Raw genomic sequence first — 12,460 nt, 5'->3', positions numbered from 1 at the left:
ATGAAGACCAGGGGCACGTAGTAGGTTACCATCACAGTGATATGTGCCACGCAGGTGGAGAAGGCCTGGTGTAATTTAGTGAGGAAGAAGCACATAGGCACGGTGAATTTTCTGAGAATTTGCAAGTAAATCTTGGTTGAGTGACTAATGATAGATAGATAGATGGGCTGTATGGGGATAGATAGATAGATAGATATACTCCTCACTGTTAGAAAGAAGAGCACTGTGGCTTCCTAGATATTGCTGCCCAGAATTCAAGTTAGTACAGTGTTCTGCCTCCAATGATAGTAAGTACCAGATAGATCACAAATTGAATATGAGACAACAATGTAAGAAATATAAGAACAGCCACACTGGATCAGACCAAAGGCCCATCTAGCCCAGTGTCCAGTCTTCCAACAGTGGCCAGTGCCAGATGCTTCTGAGTGAATGGACAGAACAGGGCAATTATCAGTGATCCATCCCCTGCTGTTCAGTTCCAGAATCTGGCAAGTCAGAGGCTTTGGGTTGTGTCCCTGACCATCTTGGCTAATAGCCATTGATGGACCTGTCCTCCATGAACTCATCTAATTCTTTTTTGAACCCAGTTATACTTTTGGCCTTCACAACATCCTCTGGCAATAAGCTCAACAGGTTGACTGTACATTGTGTGCAGAAGTACTTCCTTAGGTTTGTTTTAAACCTGCTGCCTATTAATTTCATTAGGTAACCTGGTGACATTGCACTCTATATGATTTTATGACAATATGATAATGAGTGTGAATATAATGTAACTGGAACATGCTTCATGCAAAAGGTCTCTTGTAAGGTATCATTACAAAGCTTATAATCTACTAAGTGTGGTCATCCTATTTGTATAAATGTATCATTCTTGTATCCGAAACTATAAATATGAAATATAACTCTGAGGTCCTATTGTAAATATGCAAAGTGTGGGCCATTAATGGTGGTTTGAAATCTTGATGGCTCCCATTAACCAGGACAATTGACTGTTGATGGCTCTGTTTACTTGCAAGTCTTCCTGTGAGTCAGGCCAGGAAGAATGAAGTCTTGGGGTCTCACAGGACATGTGACCATATCACCTAGTACTGAAATCCATCTTAAACCTGGGGCTTTTCTATTTAGAAGGAAGGGTGGGAACCCAGAGAGAGACAAAGGATTCCCACCTTGTGCCAAAGCTATAAAGGGGGGTGGAACAGAACAAAAGGGGCTGCAGTCATGAGAAATCCCCTAGCTACCATCTGAGCTGGAACAAGGACTGTACCAGGGGGAAGGATTGGGCCCAGACTAGAAAGGAGTCTAGTCTGTGAAAGAAGCTTATTGGAACATCTCTGAGGGTGAGATTTCATCTGTAATCAGTTTCTTAATGTATTAGGCTTAGACTTGAGTGTTGTTTCATTTTGCTTGGTAACTTACTTTATTCTGTCTGTTATTACTTGGATATGAAGGTAGATATTACCACATCCGAGGTAGAAGCCAAACTTGAACAGCTTAATAGGACTAAATCGGGGGGCCCAGATAATTTTCATCCAAGAATATTAAAGGAACTGGCCCATGAAATTGCAAGCCCATTAACAAGAATTTTTAATGAATCTGTAAACACAGGGGTTGTAACGTATGACTGGAGAATTGCTAACATAGTTCCTATTTTTAAGAAAGGAAAAAAACGTGATCCGGGTAACTACAGGCCTGTTAGTTTGATATCTGTAGTATGCAAAGTCTTGGAAAAATTTTTGAAGGAAAAAGTAGTTAAGGACATTGAGGTTAATGGTAATTGGGACAAAATACAGCATGGTTTTACAAAAGGTAGATCGTGCCAAACCGACCTGATCGCCTTCTTTGAGAAGATTTTTTAGACAAGGGAAACGCAGTGGATCTAATATACCTCGATTTCAGTAAGGCATTTGATACGGTTCCACATGGGGAATTATTAGCTAAATTGGAAAAGATAGGCATCAATATGAAAATTGAAAGGTGGATAAGGAACTGGTTAAAGGGGAGACTACAGTGGGTCATACTGAAAGGTGAACTGTCAGGCTGGAAGGAAGTTACTAGTGGAATTTCTCAGGGATCGGTTTTGGGACCAATCTTAATTAATCTTTTTATTACTGACCTTGGCACAAGAAATGGGAATGTGTGCTAATAAAGTTTGCGGATGACACGAAGCTGGGAGGTATTGCCAATACAGAGAAGGACTGGGATATCATACAGGAAGATCTGGATGACTTTGTAAACTGGAGTAATAGTAATAGGATGAAATTTAATAGTGAAAAGTGCAAGGTCATTCATTTAGGAATTAATAACAAGAATTTTTATTATAAACTGGGGACACATCACTTGGAAGTAACAGGAGAAGGACCTTGGAGTATTGGTTGATCACAGGATGACTATGAGCCATCAATGTGATATGGCCATGAAAAAAGCTAATGCGGTCTTGGGATTCATCAGGTAAGGTATTTCCAGTAGAGATAAGGAGGTGTTAGTACAGTTATACAAGGCACTGGTGAGACCTCATCTGGAATATTGTGTGGAGTTCTGGTCTCCCATGTTTAAGAAGGATGAATTTAAACTGGAACAGGTACAAAGAAAAGCTACTAGGATCATAGAATCGTAGAATATCAGGGTTGGAAGGGACCTCAGGACATCACCTAGTCCAACCCCCTGCTCAAAGCAGGACCGATCCCCAATTAAATCATCCCAGCCAGGGCTTTGTCAAGCCTGACCTTAAAAACTTCTAAGGAAGGAGATTCCACCACCTCCCTAGGTAACACATTCCAGTGTTTCACCACCCTCCTAGTGAAATAGTTTTTCCTAATATCCAACCTAAACCTCCCCCACTGCAACTTGAGACCATTACTCCTTGTCCTGTCATCCGCTACCACTGAGAATAGTCTAGATCCATCCTCTTTGGAACCACCTTTCAGGTAGTTGAAAGCAGCTATCAAATCTCCCCTCATTCTTCTCTTCTGTAGACTAAATAATCCCAGTTCCCTCAGCCTCTCCTTGTAAGTCATGTGTTCCAGTCCCCTAATCATTTTGTTGCCCTCCGCTGGACTCTCTCCAATTTTTCCACATCCTTCTTGTAGTGTGGGGCCCAAAACTGGACACAGTACTCCAGACGAGGCCTCACCAATGTCGAATAGAGAGGAACGATCACGTCCCTCGATCTGCTGGCAATGCCCCTATGTGACAGGTGTCGGTCGGTCCTCCGAGCCCCTAGGGGCGATGGAGAGCAATGGTCTCCGTGGCAGGCCTCGGCCCCACCTCCCGGGTGTTGGGGAATTAGCGGGGAGGTGCGCCGGCCAGAGTCAGTAGCGCGCCCCTCGGGCGGGGGAGCGCCGGCCAGAGTCAGTAGCGCGCCCCTCGGGCGGGGGAGCGCCGGCCAGAGTCAGTAGCGCGCCCCTCGGGCGGGGGAGCGCCGGGGTAGGGGAACGCAGGCCCACCCAACTCCACTGCGTTCCAGCCCAGGGCCCTGACAGCAGCGGGTGCGAAGGTCCCGCCGCTGGGTCAGCGGGCAATCCGCACCCGCTGACCAAACACACCCACCCCACGGTGTAGTTGGGCCCCTGGGCTACTTCCTACCCGGTCTTTCTCAGGCGGGCGCTCCGGTCCCTCCATCTCCTCCGGGTATTCCGCGGCGGGCAGCTCCGGAACCTCCATCTCCTCTGGGTATTCCGCTGCGGGCCACTCCGGTTCCTCCGGGTATTCCGCTGCGGGCCACCCCCGCTCCCCCTCGGTCTCGGACTCACGCTGGCCCGGGCTGCAGTCAGGCCCCTCCAGGTCCTCTGGGTATTCAGCGGCCGGCATCTCTGGTTGCCACAGGCCTTCCCCCCGGTCAGGCTCCTCCTTGCCCAGGGCTTCGCCTGGGTCAGCAGCAGGATCGCGAGGGAGCAGCCAGCCTGTGTCTGTCTCCCTTCCTGGTGCTCTCCTCACTGGGCAGAGGGCCCCGCCCTTTGTACTTCCTGTCCCACCCTTCCCCTTCCGGGGATTGGTGGAAGCTTGACCTGGCCCCGCCCACTCAGGCCCAGAGGGTGGCTCTTTACCCTCTGGTTTGGAGGGGAGCCACCCTGGCTCCCTACACCCTACTTATACATCCCAAAATGCCATTGGATGATCTGAGGAATGGAAAACCTGTCTTATGAAAGGAGACTCAAAGAGCTTGGCTTGTTTAGCCTAACCAAAAGAAGGCTGAGGGGAGATATGATTGCTCTCTATAAAAATATCAGGGATAAATACCGGAGAGGGAGAGGAATTATTTAAGCTCAGTACCAATGTGGACACAAGAACAAATGGATATAAACTGGCCATCAGGAAGTTTAGACTTGAAATTATTTGAAGGTTTCTAACCATCAGAGAAGTGAAGTTGTGGAATAGCCTTCCAAGGGGAGCAGTGGAGACAAAAGACCTATCTGGCTTCAAGACTAAAGATTGATAAGTTTATGGAGGAGATGGTATGATGGGATAGCCTAATTTTGGCAATTAATTGATCTTTGACTAGTTGTGGTAAATATGCCCAATGGCCTGTGATGGGACACTAGATAGGGTGGGATCTGAGTTCCTATGGAGAATTCTTTGCTGGGTGTCTGGCTGGTGAGTCTTGCCCACATGTTCAGGGTTTAGCTGATCGCCATATTTGGGGTCGGGAAGGAATTTTCCTCCAGGGCAGATTGGCAGAGGCCCTGGGGTTTTTTCGCCTTCCTCTGCAGCATGGGTCACTTGCTGGAGGATTCTCTGCACCTTGAAGTCTTTAAACCACAAGTTGAGGACTTCAATAGCTCAGACATAGGTTAGGGGTTTGTTACAGCAGTGAATGGGTGAGATTCTGTGGCCTGAGTTGTGCAAGAGGTCAGACTAGATGATCATAATGGTCCCATCTGACCTTAAAGTCTATGATTCTATGGGAACCAGTTAAATCCTACTTTTTATATTTAATAAAATCACTTTTGCTTATTATTGAACCCAGAGTTAGTGACTAATACCTGGGGGAGCAAACAGCTTTGCATCTCCCTCTATCAGTGTTATAGAGGGCAGACAATTTATGAGTTTACCCTGTGTAACCCTTCTGCCCATCAGAGTTGGCAGCAACAAGGGCTAGATTCAGTATCTAGGAGTTCCATTACAATAACACAATGCAAAACCGGCTCGAGCCCCCACCCAGTGACCTGGGACAAATATATACCACCCTGCTGGGCGCCTCCAAGAGGCAATACTTCCCCTCTCGCAAGCACAGAGTCTGAGTGTAGCAAAAAGCCTTTTCATAACAGAGAAACAATGTGGCATTATGTTGGGGAAACACCACCAACAGGATTCATAACACAACCCATGAGCAAAAACCAACCCCAAGCAAATTGGGGTGTGTCCTTTCCCTTTGGTTCTTGAGTCCAGCAACCCAAAAGTCACCCAAAGTCCCAAAAGTCCAACAACCAAAAAGTCTCTGTCCCTGGTCAGGGCAGCCCCAGCGTTCGAAAGTTTACCTGCAGAGTTTTACCTCCCAACCTGGGTGGAGATGGAGGTGGGGGTGAAGGGGCACCTTACATGGTCTGAAACTGATTGCCCCACCTCTCCATGGGGCTCCGCTCTTCCAGCCGTCCCGCAAACTGCTCTGCTCCACCAGCCACTCCACTCTGCCAGCCATCCCACAAACTGCTCTACCATATATCTTCAGGCTCCCCCGCTACTCAACGATTTCAACTCTTAGTAAGTTTAGCTCTTTTGTGATTTCAGCTTGTAGTAGGGGAGCCTCAGTGCTGGTGCACCGTTAGCCCAGAGTGAATTCAGCTCAGCAGCTTGTAACTAGACTCCTAATAGAATCAAACTTAACTCTGATATTCTACAGGAGAGAGATGAAGAAGTACAATTAGCATGTAAGACCCTCAGCAGGGGACCCATACCACAAAGTATTAATACCTATCCCCAGCCTCTCTTCCTTCACTAGGTTTTGGAACCCATGACCCTTGCCTAGCGAGTGCTGCTTAGTTGATGGCGAGTCCTTCCATCATAACAAAAGGGCAAGTACAGTTCCACTGTCCTTGATTCACATAATCAGGATAATAACAGTTTATTCCTGACCCAATAACAGAGAAACTGGTGCTCCTACAGAAGCCAAAGTGACCGTCTAGGCAGGGTGGGTGTGCCTATGCAAATGAGATCAGCCCCTGAAGTTCTTTTCCACAACCCACCATGACTCGCCACCAGATGTCAGGGTAGAGCTCATCCTGACTCTGTTTACACCTGTATAAGCTTTATACAGAGTAAAACGGATTTATTTGGGGTTTGGATCCCACTGGCAGCTGGGTTTCTGGGTGTTGGAGACAGGAGCACCTGCTAAGTGGCTTTCAGTTAAGTCTGTAGCTTTGGGGCGTGTGGTTCAGACCCTGGGTCTATGTTGGAGCAGGCGGCATGTCTGGCTCGACAAGGCAGGGTTCTGGAGGCCACTGGCAGGGAAAACAGGCTCAGAAGTAGTCTCAGCACATCAGGTGGCAGTCCCAAGGGGTCTCTGTGACCCAACCCGTCACAGTGGCATACTCGGCAGGATCTGTGCACAGCTGATTGCTTTGAGACACTGGTAGTGATTTAAAGTGAGTTTTAAGTGTGCTGGCTGGAGAACAGGCAAAGTGGTTTGTTATTTTCTGTTTGCTTATTTCGAGTAAGGGAAATAGGGACAGAAAAATAAGCAAAATAAATAAGAGTGAAGATCAGAAGAAGCTAGAACTGCACATGTTGCAAATTGCCCAGGAAGGCTGAACGCTGGCCGCTGGGAAAGTCTCTGTTAACTAAGAAGCCCCTGAGCTGAGTGCATCCCAGTTTCAGTGAGCTGCAGACGGGTGTGGCCCAACCTCGGGGTCTGTGCTGGAGCTGACTGGAGTGTCTAACTCAGCAAGACACGAGTGGAGGGTGCCTGTTCTGGCAGGAGGGTCGTTCTCGGTGGTATCCAGCTCATCGAGTGATGGTCTCGACGGGAGACAAGTGGAAATTGATGCACAATTTGCCCTGGAAAAAGAAAAGGCTGCTCACCAGCAAATCCTGGACTGCTCAGAGCTCAAGTATGAAACTGGAGAAAAACCTGAGAGTCTCTGGATTAAGTTTAGAAGCGTGAGCAACAAGGGTGATGTCATGGTGGGAGTCTGCTATAAACCACCGGACCAGGGGGATGAGGTGGACGAGGCTTTCTTCCGGCAACTCACAGAAGTTACTAGATCTCAGGCCCTGGTTCTCATGGGAGACTTCAATCATCCTGATATCTGCTGGGAGAGCAATACAGCGGTGCACAGGCAATCCAGGAAGTTTTTGGAAAGGGCAGGGGACAATTTCCTGGTGCAAGTGCTGGAGGAACCAACTAGGGGCAGAGCTCTACTTGACCTGCTGCTCACAAACCGGGAAGAATTAGTAGGGGAAGCAAAAGTGGATGGGAACCTGGGAGGCAGTGACCATGAGATGGTTGAGTTCAGGAACCTGACACAGGGAAGAAAGGAGAGCAGCAGAATACGGACCCTGGACTTCAGAAAAGCAGACTTTGACTCCCTCAGGGAACTGATGGGCAGGATCCCCTGGGAGAATAACATGAGGGGGAAAGGAGTCCAGGAGAGCTGGCTGTATTTTAAAGAATCCTTATTGAGGTTACAGGGACAAACCATCCCGATGTGTAAAAAGAATAGTAAATATGGCAGGCGACCAGCTTGGCTTAACAGTGAAATCCTTGCTGCTCTTAAATACAAAAAAGAAGCTTACAAGAAGTGGAAGATTGGACAAATGACCAGGGATGAGTATAAAAATATTGCTCGGGCATGCAGGAGTGAAATCAGGAAGGCCAAATCACACCTGGAGTTGCAGCTAGCAAGAGTTGTTAAGAGTAACAAGAAGGGTTTCTTCAGGTATGTTAGCAATAAGAAGAAAGTCAAGGAAAGTGTGGGCCCCTTACTGAATGAAGGAGGCAACCTAGTGACAGAGGATGTGAAAAAAGCTAATGTACTCAATGCTTTTTTTGCCTCTGTCTTCACGAACAAGGTCAGCTCCCAGACTGCTGCACTGGGCAGTGTTAGGATATAGATATTCAGGCCTGTCTGTAAAGGCCTGTACTTTAAGAATTTAGGTCTATTCTTATCACTTGGCTAGTTATAGAGGTATAAAAGAAAGAATCAAAATCACTGTCTGCTGGTGTAAGGGTCTTCTCTTACTGTGACAGTCTGAGGCCCTGTTCTTAGGCTAAGGCCTTTGGCTAAGCGACAGAGGCAGCCATAAGCTGGGAAGCGACCGGTCACATCCTCACATTCCAAACTAGTCACATTGAAAGAAGGTGCTATTGGGCTGTTAGGAATACAATCCTGTCCTGATAGTGCCTATCACCTCCAGAGAAAGGGAAGTGCCTAGAAATGTAAAAGGAAACTTAGTTTGATAGCATCCTGTCTGGCAAGAACTCACTTATCAATAGCTGGGATGTGAAATCCTCACTTCTGTATTGTTTTGTCATTATAGTTCCCACTTTGCTTTTGTTTGTCTGTATAATCTCTGTTTGGTTCTGTGATTGTTCCTGTCTGCTGTATAATTAATTTTGCTGGGTGTAAACTAATTAAGGTGGTGGGATATAATTGGTTACATAATCATGTTAGGATTGGTTAATTAAATTTCAGGAAAATGATTGGTTAAGGTATAGCTAAGCAGAACTCAAGTTTTACTATATAGTCTGCAGTCAGTCAGGAAGTGAGGGGTGTGTGTGTGTGGGTGGGGGAGATGGGAACAGGGAATGGGGGTGGGGAAATTGGAATCATGTTTTGCTAAAGGGGGAAATGGGAACAGGGAATGGGAGTAAGGAAATTGGAATCATGTTTGGCTAAGGGCAGGAATGGGAACAGGGACACAGGTGTAAGGCTCTGTGGTGTTAGAGCTGGGAAGGAGGATACTAAGGAAGGAAACTGGAATCATGCTTGCTGGAAGTTCTCCCCAATAAACATTGAATTGTTTGCACCTTTGGACTTCGGGTATTGTTGCTCTCTGTTCATGCGAGAAGGACCAGGGAAGTAAGTGGGTGAAGGAATAAGCCTCCTATCAGGCAGCACAGCATGGGGAGGAGGTGACCAGCCCTCTGTGGAGAAAGAAGTGGTTCGGGACTATTTAGAAAAGCTGGACGAGCACAAGTCCATGGGGACGGATGCGCTGCATCCGAGAGTGCTAAAGGAGTTGGCGGATGTGATTGCAGAGCCATTGGCCATTATCTTTGAAAACTCATGGCGATCGGGGGAAGTCTCGGACGACTGGAAAAAGACTAATGTAGTGCCCATCTTTAAAAAAGGGAAGAAGGAGCATCCTGGGAACTACAGGCCAGTCAGCCTCACCTCAGTCCCTGGAAAAATCATGGAGCAGGTCCTCAAGGAATCAATTCTGAAGCACTTAGAGGAGAGGAAAGTGATCAGAAACAGTCAGCATGGATTCACCAAGGGCAAGTCATGCTTGACTAACCTAATTGCCTTCTATGACGAGATAACTGGCTCTGTGGATGAAGGGAAAGCAATGGATGTGTTGTTCCTTGACTTTAGCAAAGCTTTTGACACGGTCTCCCACAGTATTCTTGCCAGCAAGGTAAAGAAGTATGGGCTGGATTAATGGACTATAAGGTGGATAGAAAATTGGCTAGATTGTCGGGCTCAATGGGTAGTGATCAATGGCTCCATGATGAGTTGGCAGCCGATATCAAGTGGAGTGCCCCAAGGGTTGGTCCTGGGGCTGGTTTTGTTCTATAGCTTCATAAATGATCTGGAGGATGGTGTGGATTGCACCCTCAGCAAGTTTGCAGATAACACTAAACTGGGAGGAGAGGTAGATACCCTGGAGGGTAGGGATAGGATACAGAGGGCCCTAGACAAATTGGAGGATTGGGCCAAAAGAAATCTGAGGAGGTTCAACAAGGACAAGTGCAGAGTCCTGCACTTAGGACGGAAGAATCCCATGCATCGCTACAGACTAGGGACCGAATGGCTCAGCAGCAGTTCTGCAGAAAAGGACCTAGGGGTTACAGTGGATGAGAGGCTGGATATGAGTCAACAGTGTCCCCTTGTTGCCAAGAAGGCCAATGGCATTTTGGGATGTATAGGTAGGGTCATTGCCAGCAGATCGAGGGATGTGATCGTTCCCCTCTATTTGACATTGGTGAGGCCTCATCTGGAGTACTGTGTCCAGTTTTGGGCCCCACACTACAAGAAGGATGTGGAAAAATTGGAAAGAGTCCAGCGGAGGGCAACAAAAATGATTAGGGGACTGAAACATATGACTTATGAGGAAAGGCTGAGGGAACTGGGATTGTTTAGTCTGCGGAAGAGAAGAATGAGGGGGGATTTGATAGCTGCTTTCAACTACCTGAAAGGGGGTTCCAAAGAGGATGGATCTAGACTGTTCTCAGTGGTAGCTGATGACAGAACAAGGAGTAATGGTCTCAAATTGCAGTAGGGGAGGTTTAGGTTGGATATTAGGAAAACCTTTTTCACTAGGAGGGTGGTGAAACACTGGAATGTGTTACCTAGGGAGGTGGTGGAATCGCCTTGCTTAGAAGTTTTTAAGGTCAGGCTTGACAAAGCCCTGGCTGGGATGATTTAGCTGGGGATTGGTCCTGCTTTGAGCAGGGGGTTGGACTAGATGACCTCCTGAGGTCCCTTCCAACCCTGATATTCTATGATTCTATGAAAAGACAAAGAAATTGAGGTCCAGAGACAAGCACAAATTGAGCCCCAGAAGCATGAGCTGGCTGTAATGGAGTGGAAGAGGTGCACAGAGACGTGTATCCTGGAGCTGGAAGTTGGGGTCCTGGCAACTGCTGCGGTGGGAACAGACCCCAAGGATTCTGTAGCTGGAAGCAAACCCAACCTGAGTAAAATGGAGGGGGGGAATTTTGCTGGCCAGTGAAGGGTCTATCATAGCTGGTAGCTGTGAGCCCTCAGCTGTATCAGGTTCACCTTCCATTTTGGGGGACACAGGAGTGTCTGCCCCAGAGGGGAGCCCAAATTGGAATTTTAGGTATACTGCCTCCGCCATGGACAGTGTCCAAGTCTCTGGTAGTAAGTTCAGAAGGAGGGTGTGACCGTGCACTCTATATGATTTTATGAAAATATGCTAATGAGCGTGAATATAATGTAACTGGAATATGCTTCATGCAGAAGGTCTCTTGTAAGATATCATTACAAAGCTGATAATCTACTGAGTGTGGTCATCCTATTTGTATAAACGTAAACCCACTGTAAGTGATTAATACCTGGGGGAGCTAACAGCTGTGCATCTCTCTCAGTGATCAGTGATATTCAGGGCGGACAATTTATGAGTTTATGCTGTATATGCTTTAAACAGAGTAAAACGGATTTATATGTGGTTTGGATCCCATTGGGAGCTGGGTGTCTGGGTGCTGGAGACAGGAGTACCTGCTAAGTGGTTTTCAGTTAAGTCTGCAGCTTTGGGGCGCATGGTTCAGACCCTGAGTCTGTGCTGGAGCAGGCGGGTGTGTCTGGCTCGACAAGGCAGGGTTCTGGAGTCCCAAGCCATCAGGGAAAATGGGCTCAGAGGTAATTCCAGCACATCAGGTGGCAGTCCCAGAGGTTCTCTGTGATCAAACCCATCACAAACCCCTAGTTCTTGTATTATATGAAGGGGTAAATAACATTTCCTATTTCACTTTCTCCACAGTATACTTGATTCTATAGACCTCTATTATATCCCTTGTTAGTCCCAGTCTTTTCAATCTTTTGTACAGAAGCTGTTTCATACCCTTAATCATTTTTGTTGCCCTATTCTGTATCTTTTCCAATTCGAATATATCTTTTTTGAGATGAGGCAACCAGAACTGCATGCAGTATTTAAAGTGTGGGCATCTATTTTCTGTCTTATTATCTATCCCTTTCCTAATGGTTCCTAACATTCTGTTAGATTTTTTGACAACTTCTGCACACGGAGTGGATGTTTGCAGAGATCTATCCACAATGACTACAAGATCTCTTTCTTGATGGGTAACAGCTAATTTAGACCCCATCATTCTGTATGTATAGTTGGGATTCTATATGTGAAGTTATCTGATCCAAATATGACCATATGACCATATAGATCATTGTTGCAACCACTGTTATAAATGTAACCCTTATGCCCATCAGAGTTGGCAGCAACAAGGGCCAGGTTCAGTATCTAGGGGTTCCATTACAATAACACAATGCAAAACCGGCTCGATACCCCACCCAGTGACCTGGGACAAATATATACCACCCCCGCTGGGCACCTCCAAGAGGCAATACTTCCCCTCTTGCAAGCATCAAGTCTGAGTGTAGCAAAAGTCTTTTAATAACAGAGAGAAACAATGTGGCATTATGTTGGGGGAACACCACCAGCAGGATTCATAACACAACCCATGAGCAAAAACCCATCCCAAGCAAATTGGGGTGTGTCCTTTCCCTTTGGTTCTTGAGTCCAGCAACCCAAAAGTCACCCAAAGTCC

The sequence above is a fragment of the Natator depressus genome, chromosome 13 (genome assembly GCF_965152275.1).
Source record: "Natator depressus isolate rNatDep1 chromosome 13, rNatDep2.hap1, whole genome shotgun sequence".
Taxonomy (NCBI): Eukaryota; Metazoa; Chordata; order Testudines; family Cheloniidae; genus Natator; species Natator depressus.
This window is presented reverse-complemented; position numbering follows the sequence as displayed.